Source organism: Leopardus geoffroyi, chromosome X, assembly GCF_018350155.1.
Source record: "Leopardus geoffroyi isolate Oge1 chromosome X, O.geoffroyi_Oge1_pat1.0, whole genome shotgun sequence".
NCBI classification, from domain to species: domain Eukaryota; kingdom Metazoa; phylum Chordata; class Mammalia; order Carnivora; family Felidae; genus Leopardus; species Leopardus geoffroyi.
This window is the reverse complement of record NC_059343.1, coordinates 69,488,217-69,496,180: the sequence shown is the minus strand read 5'-3', so window position 1 is coordinate 69,496,180 and position 7,964 is coordinate 69,488,217. Positions and strand designations below refer to the sequence as shown.

General features: G+C 34.0%; 1 non-coding gene across 1 annotated transcript; it reads left to right on the top strand.

The window, feature by feature from the left end:
* The first annotated feature begins 7,558 nt into the window (after positions 1-7,558).
* Positions 7,559-7,665, top strand: LOC123595479. The gene has a single exon (XR_006711182.1). It is a non-coding gene; the product is annotated as a U6 spliceosomal RNA (small nuclear RNA).
* Positions 7,666-7,964: the final 299 nt, after the last annotated feature.

The following is a 7,964-nucleotide window of genomic DNA, read 5'->3' as shown; positions in this document are numbered from 1 at the left end:
CTGCTTTCAGATGACACTTTTTATATCTAGAAAACACTAAGGACTCCACCAAAACCCTGAGAACTAATGAAGAAATTCAGTTAAATTGCAGGATTCAAAATCAACCTACAAAAATTTGTTTCATTTGTACACACTAACTATCTGAAAATAAATGTTCAAAAATCCCATTTATAATAACAACAAGTTACTTCAGGATAAATTTAATGAAGAGACTGAGAGATTCGTACATTGAAAACTATAAGACATTGATCAAAGAAATTGTAGATAACACAAATACCTAAACATTATCCCATGTTCATGGACTGAAAGAATTAATGGTAAAAGGTCAATACTACTCAAAATATATCTAAGGACCAAAGAAGAAACCCTAACGCTAACGCTAACCCTAACCCTAAAGGAAATTAAGATATTTAAATGTTGCTGTAACAATGTCAGAATCATGGTACATAACATGTTGTTATTTTTTATCTATCATTTTTAACAACAAATTAGACATTTATCCATGAACAAAAGTGCCTTTGTGGGTATTGTGATATCTAGCACCATATTCCAAGGGACCCAAAGGTGGTGTCACTTACCTGTGTATTTGCTACTAGGTAAACAGGCCTTGGTACTATCTATGGAGCCAGCAGAATCAAAGAACCTGCACAGACTTCTCTAGGGAAAGGATCTGGAGAGTGCTTCCCTGGGCAGATACTGACACATGAAACGCAATTTCCAGAAGTCCATCTTCTCTAGGTGAGATTCCAGCATTCAATTTTAGCCCCCTATCTCCTGAAAAAGAAATATGAGCTTGTAGCAGTGGAGATGGTAGTTAGATAAGTTTTCCCTGCACCACCATATCCTTCAAGGAAACATTGCACAGGGACGTTTCATACAGCTGCAATGACCTCTCCTATGTGGAAAAAGGAGATCAATGAGCGAGTGTCTAGCTGTATCAGCCATGCAGGAAGTGGTTGAAATAACCTGTCTCTCTCCTGCCACACCCGGAACATTGAAGTGGAACCTCCATGATTGGGTCAAAGGAGGAGATTAGGAAAAAGCATATAGAAATTTAAAAGGGAATTAAGAGATTGTTTTTATTAGGAAGTCTACACACATGCCTTGGGAAATATTGTAAAACAAATATCTTCTTACCAGGTCTGAATACAAACTCTAATACACCAAATGTTCACACTTCTCTCCACTCTGTGGCTGCTCCCTTGCATATGTTTCTGTTGGGCAATGTCAAAAGAGAGCTATACAGAGATTGTATTTAGAAAACAGATTATAGTCTGGGCAAGGAAGAAAATAGAAACTTGAGGTCTAATGCCACCTTCTAGGAAATAGGAAAAGTTTCCAGCAGGCAACCTGGTGAGTTGTAACAACCAGAGAAGACATGAAAGCTAAAGAATCTGCCACAAAATGAAGTAAGAGGAGTAGAATGGATGTACCCACAGGAAGACAGAAAATCCCACATAATAACACCACTATCAAACAGAATATTCTATCTGAAGTCAACTAACAAAGATTTAAGGAAGTATCTGCTACTTCAAATGTAAAAGCAGTGATGCAAACCTACAAGGAACATGAAGAATCAAGAAAACATGCCATCACAAAAAGAAAACAATAATTATCCAATAACTGAGCTCAAACGCACAGAATGTTTTGGTTTAGCTAATAAGAAATTTAAAATGTTTGGAAAAACTCATTGATCTACAAGAAAACTCAGAAAGACAAGTCAATATAAATCTCAAACATATATATGAACAAAATGAGATTTCTACCAGTGAGATAGAAATAAAATAGAAAAAAATATAAATTCTTAAAAACTCAAACATAAAATCTGAAATTGAAGAATTCAATGAAAGAAAAAAATGTAATACAGAGCATCTGCAATAGAGTAGAACACACAGAAGATAGAATAAGTGAGTCAGAGGATAAAATTTTGAAATAACTCAAAGGAGAATGACAACAAAGCATACAAAAAAGAATAAAAAACCTCTGTGACCATAATATGACATTTCATCAAAAGAGAAAATATTAGAATAATCAGGGCATCAGAAGGAGAAAAGGCTTGAGGAGGGAACAAAAGTTTTATTTAAAGAAATAATGTTAGAGAACTTCCCAAAGTTGGTGAAAAAATGAGATATTCAAGTTCACAAAGCTAATACATTACCCTATTATGTCAATGCAAAAAGACCTTCTTCAAGACATGTTATAATGACACTGACACATACTGTTGCTGTGCACTGAAGAAAAAATTCTCAGACACTTAGTTTGAATGGACGTGCTGGGTTGCCTCTGTCAGTGAAAACAGCAGTGGCTGCAGACTGCACATAGCCTTCATTCAGATAGAAGTATCAAAGTATATCAAAGCAAGGAAAGAAAGCACAGAGGATCTTTAGACATTAGCCAGACATACATCTCATACCTATGTGAAGGCAAGAAGAGAGTGCATGTGGTTTCAAGGAATGTCAAGGAGTTATAGCAGGTGTTGTATCTAAAGTGTCCTTTAGGAGATCATGGGGCTCTGTCCTCAGAATGCTATCACATTTGACAGCCTTGATACCAGAACATTGCTGATGGTTCAGTGTCTATTCACCCTTCAGGACTTACAATATACTCTCTAAAATTTACTCCACAGCACACAAAAAATAAATAAAGAGAAAATTTTAAATGAAACCAGGTTAAAAAGAGTATAACCTACAAAGCAACAACAATTAAAGGTTATCAGCAGGTTTGTCAGCAGAAACCGTACAGACCAGAAGAGACTGGAATGGCACATACAAACTGTTGAAAAAGAATATTTTCCAGCCAAAAATGCTCTATTCAACAATGTCCTTCAAATATGCAGGTGAACTTAAGACATTCTTAGACAAAAAAAAGCTGAGGAAGTATATTACCATTATACCTGCCTTGCAAAAAAAAAAAAAAAAAAAAAAGGATTTCTTAAAGCTGAAATAAAAAAAAAAATTAAATGGGACTACCAAAAATCCAGCAATTCCACTTCTGGAAATATATATAAAGAAAATGTTGAAATACTAACCCCCAATGTGATGATATTAGGTGTGTAATTTTGGAGGTGATTGGGTCCTCATGAATGAGATTAGTACTCTTATAAAAGGGATTTCAGGGCGTGCTCTCACATCCTTCTTTTTGTGAGGACACAGTAAGTTGGTAGTCCTTAATCAAGAAGGATCTCACCAGACACCAGCACTTTGATCTTAGAGTTTCAGACTTCACAATTATGGCAAATACATTTATTTTATTTTATTTATTTTATTTTTTTTTAAATATGAAATTTATTGTCAAATTGGATTCCATACACCCAATGCTTATCCCAACAGGTGTCCTCTTCAATGCCCATAACCCACTCTCCCCTCCCTCACACCCCCCAATCAACCCTCAGTTTATTCTCAGTTTTTAAGATTCTCTTATGGTTTGGCTCTCTCCCTCTCTAACCTTTTTCCTTCCCCTCCCCCATGGTCTTCTGTTAAGTTTCTCAGGATCTGTATAACAGTGAAAACATATGGTATCTGTCTTTCTCTGCATGACTTATTTCACTAAGCATAACACTCTCCAATTCCATCCATGTTGCTACAAGAGGCCATATGTCATTCTTTATCATTGCCGCGTAGTGTTCCATTGTGTATATAAACCACAATTTCTTTATCCATTCATCAGTTGATGGACATTTAGGCTCTTTCTGTAATTTGGCTATTGTTGAAAGTGCTGCTATAAACATTGGGGTACAAGTGGCCCTATGCATCAGCACTCCTGTATCCCTTGGGTAAATTCTTAGCAATGCTATTGCTGGGTCATAGGGTAGATCTCTTTTTAATTTTTTTGAGGAACCTCCACACTTTTTTCCAGAGTGGCTGCACCAGTTTGCATTCCCACTAACAGTGCAAGAGGGTTCCTATTTCTCCACATCCTCTCAAGCATCTATAGTCTCCTGATTTGTTCATTTTAGCCACTCTGACTGGCGTGAGGTGGTATCTGAGTGTGGTTTTGATTTGTATTTCCCTGATGAGGAGTGACGTTGAGCATCTTTTCATGTGCCTGGTGGCCATCTGGATGTCTTCTTTAGAGAAGTGTGCAATTTAAAAAATATTGGGCTCCATTCACCAGAAGAGGGTATGATTACCCTAGCCTTCAAATAATATGTATTTAAGTGTCCTTTTCATGAAGATTCTCATTCAGAAGTTTAATCTTGTCATTTTCATTAGCAAAACAACATTTGAATATCTTGGGAAAAGAGAGAAATGAAAGTGTTTTTCTTTTCCATGCTATTTTGAGTGGAATAATTTAAATGATTATCTTCCATTTATAATTTGAAAATTTGAAAAATCTCTAGTTAATAGATTTTGGGAGAGTGCGGTATGGGATTAACATTTATAAAGAAGCTTATTTGAAACATGAATGTGTAGCTAGTATTTGAGAGTTTATTTTTATTCAGAGTAAAAAAAATAAATAGAAACATAGGTCCTCTTTTACTGCCTAAGTTATCCACTTATATTTTTCTTCTCATCATGCCCATGGGATTGTCTTACATACTGAAGAATATACATTGGTAAGAACTATTTCCAATTCATCAGTAATAATATCTCACTGGTCAAGAATGAATATAAGTAGTTATAAATAGTGATCTGTTCTCAAATTGACTGTGTGTTACTTGTTTTTTCCCCTTAGGGAGGGAGAATTGAATTAAGAAATGTGAGTTTTAGCCAGATTCTCATGATCTCAAAATTCTGCGTGTCTCTGCTTCTGAAGGTTTTTGTGGATATAATCTCATTTACATAAGTGAACGACTGAAGGAAAGAAAAATAATCCTTAAAAATAGAAAGCAGAACATGTGGTAAAAAAAGATCAATGAGTGGAAAATAATAAATACTAAGGTAAATTCTAATTTAAGAATGTTAGATATAACAGTGTTACTGTTCTGTTGTGAGTGGTTATAACTATACTGATAATATATATCTTAAGCGAGGCTTCACTCACATTCTCTGACATAAGATGAGTTAATTTATTTATTTCAAAACTAAATTTGGTTTTCTTTGGGTAAATATCCAGTAGTGCAATTATTGGATCGTATGGTAATTCTATTTTTAATTTTTTGAAGAACCTGCATAGTATTTTCCACAGTGGCTGCACCAATTTGCATTCCCACCAAGAGTGCACAAAGATTCCTTTTTTCCACACTCTCACCAACATTTGTTATTTCTTGTGTTTTTTATTTTAGCCATTCTCACAGGTGAAAGGTGATATCTCATAGTGGTTTTAATTTACAGTTACCTGAGTATCAGTGATGTTGAGAATTTTCTTATGTGTCTGTTGACTATTTGTATCTCTTCTTTGGAAAAATGAATATTCATGATGCTGCCCATTGTTTAACTGGATTATTTGGAAATTTTTGGTGTTGAGTTGTATAAGTTCTTCATATATTTTGGATATTAATTCCTTATCAGATATACCATTTGCAAATACCTTCTCCCTTACACTAGACTGCATTTTTCATTTTGTTTATGGTTTCTTTCTCTGTGCAAAAGCTTTTTATTTTTGTGTAGTCTCAATCATTTAAATTACTTTTGTTCCCATTGCCAAAGGAGATATATCTAGAAAAATGTTTCTATGACGAATGTCAAATAGATTACTGTCTATGTTTTCTTCTAGGAATTTCATGGTTTCAGTTCTCATATCTAGGTCTTTAATCCTTTTTATTTTTGTCTATGGTATAAGAAATTAATTCAGTTTCATTCTTTTGCATGTAGCAGTAGTGGGAGGAGAAGGAAAACAGATAAAAGGAATGAAGAGTGCATTTATGTGGGTAAGTACTGAGAAATGTAAAGAGTTGTTGAATCATTGTATTGTAATCGTGAAACTAATAAAATTATGTATGTTCATTATATTTCAATTAAACAAACAAACAAAATGAATGTAGCAGGAGGTCAGTTTCCAAGAATCGACAGCAAAGATAAAATATTAAATTACATCATTTTAATTCAACATTTAAAATACAAATATATGAGGCATAGTGAAAATAGTTTCTAATAGATTTTCAAAATGTGAGAAAATATTTTCCAAATATGATGAATCTTATAAGATTATTCAATAATAAATGGGAACACTTCTGCGAGGTGGATGCAATAAAATAATTTCAAAATATACTTCATGTAAAAAAAACACAGAAAACAAAATGTACTTCCTGTAGTTAAAAGTTTTGAGTTATTTAAGATTGATCACAAAATGTTGGTGAACACCTACCAAGTTAAAACACCTACCAAATGATTACCTAAAATCATTTAAGATAGGTTGGCCTTTCTGGTATTAACTGATCAACAGTTCCAGATATTCCTGACTGTGGTCTATATAAAGTGATCAAGGTAAATTTTTAAAAGAAACTATACTACGATGCAATCTTGATTGACACTGATGAATATTGGAACTATCTTTCTACTTAGTTCTATGATAGTCATGGTTTTGTGAAAATTATTCCAAAGGATGATCTATTCATTAGTATCTGTTCTGAGTTTGTACAATTTGACCCATAAATTTCTTTTTTAGGCTGAAAATAAAGATCATAATAGGGGCGCCTGGGTGGCGCAGTCGGTTAAGCGTCCGACTTCAGCCAGGTCACGATCTCGCGGTCCGTGAGTTCGAGCCCCGTGTCGGGCTCCGGGCTGATGGCTCAGAGCCTGGAGCCTGTTTCCGATTCTGTGTCTCCCTCTCTCTCTGCCCCTCCCCCGTTCATGCTCTGTCTCTCTCTGTCCCAAAAATAAATAAACGTTGAAAAAAAAAATCATAATAAATTTATCAGTGGCATACACAACATAATATTTAAAAATATTAGTGATTATTTATGCACTTGATCTCACATGATCTCACATGATCTCACATGATCTTTTTTTTTCTGTGTGGGCACATCCCTGTGTTTCTTTGTATGTTCAAACTTCCTCTTTCTATAAGGATACCAATCAGATTGAATTAAGATATTCTAATGGCTTCCTTTTATCTTAATAACCTCTTCAAAGGTTCTATCTCTAAATACACTAACATTGTGAAGTATTCTGGGTTAGGGATTCAACAGATTAATTTTTGTGGAAACACAATTCATTCCATAAAAAGGACCCACAGAAAAAAGTAATTATTAGGCTACTTTTTGGTCTGTTTTTCTTAACAGACTTATTGAGATTTAGTTTTTATTAACAGATTTGTTGAGATTTAGTTAACATTAAATACAACATGCATATTAATATTGTTCAACTTGATGAGATTTTATTTATTTGATGTATTTGAGGTAAATTAAGCCATTGCCTCTATCAAGACACTGAACATATTGATCACTCTGAACAGTTTGCTCTTGTCATTTTTTAATCTGTCTCTTCTCTTCTCCCTCATTTCCCAGACAACCAGTGACTTGCTTTCTATCATTATAAATTAGTTTCTATTTCTAGAATTTTATTTAAAGGTTGTCATACATCATGAACATTTTTGTATGGTTTCAGCATATTTTTTTAGGTTCATCCATGTTATAACACATGTCAATACTTCATTTCTTTTTAAAACGGGCAGAACTGTGCTTGCTTTGGCAGCACATATACTAAAATTGGAACGATACAGAGGAGATTAGCATGGCCCCTGCGCAAGGATGACAGGCAAATTCGTGAAGTGTTCCATATTAAAATAAAATAAAATAAAATAAAATAAAATAAAATGGGCAGAACTAAATAGAAATTTCCAAAGAGGAGCTCAAAATGTTCAACACATGAGAAGTTGCTTAACATCATTAATCATCAGCAAAATGTAAATCAAAACCAGTGAGTTATTACCTACTTAATGCCTGTTTGTATAAATGTAATCAATAAGATTAGAAACAAGTGCTTGTGAAGATGTGGTGCAAAGTGAACACTTATACACTCTTGGTGACAGTGTAAATTTCTTCAAACTCTATTGAAAACAATATGAAAATTTCTCAAAAAAAT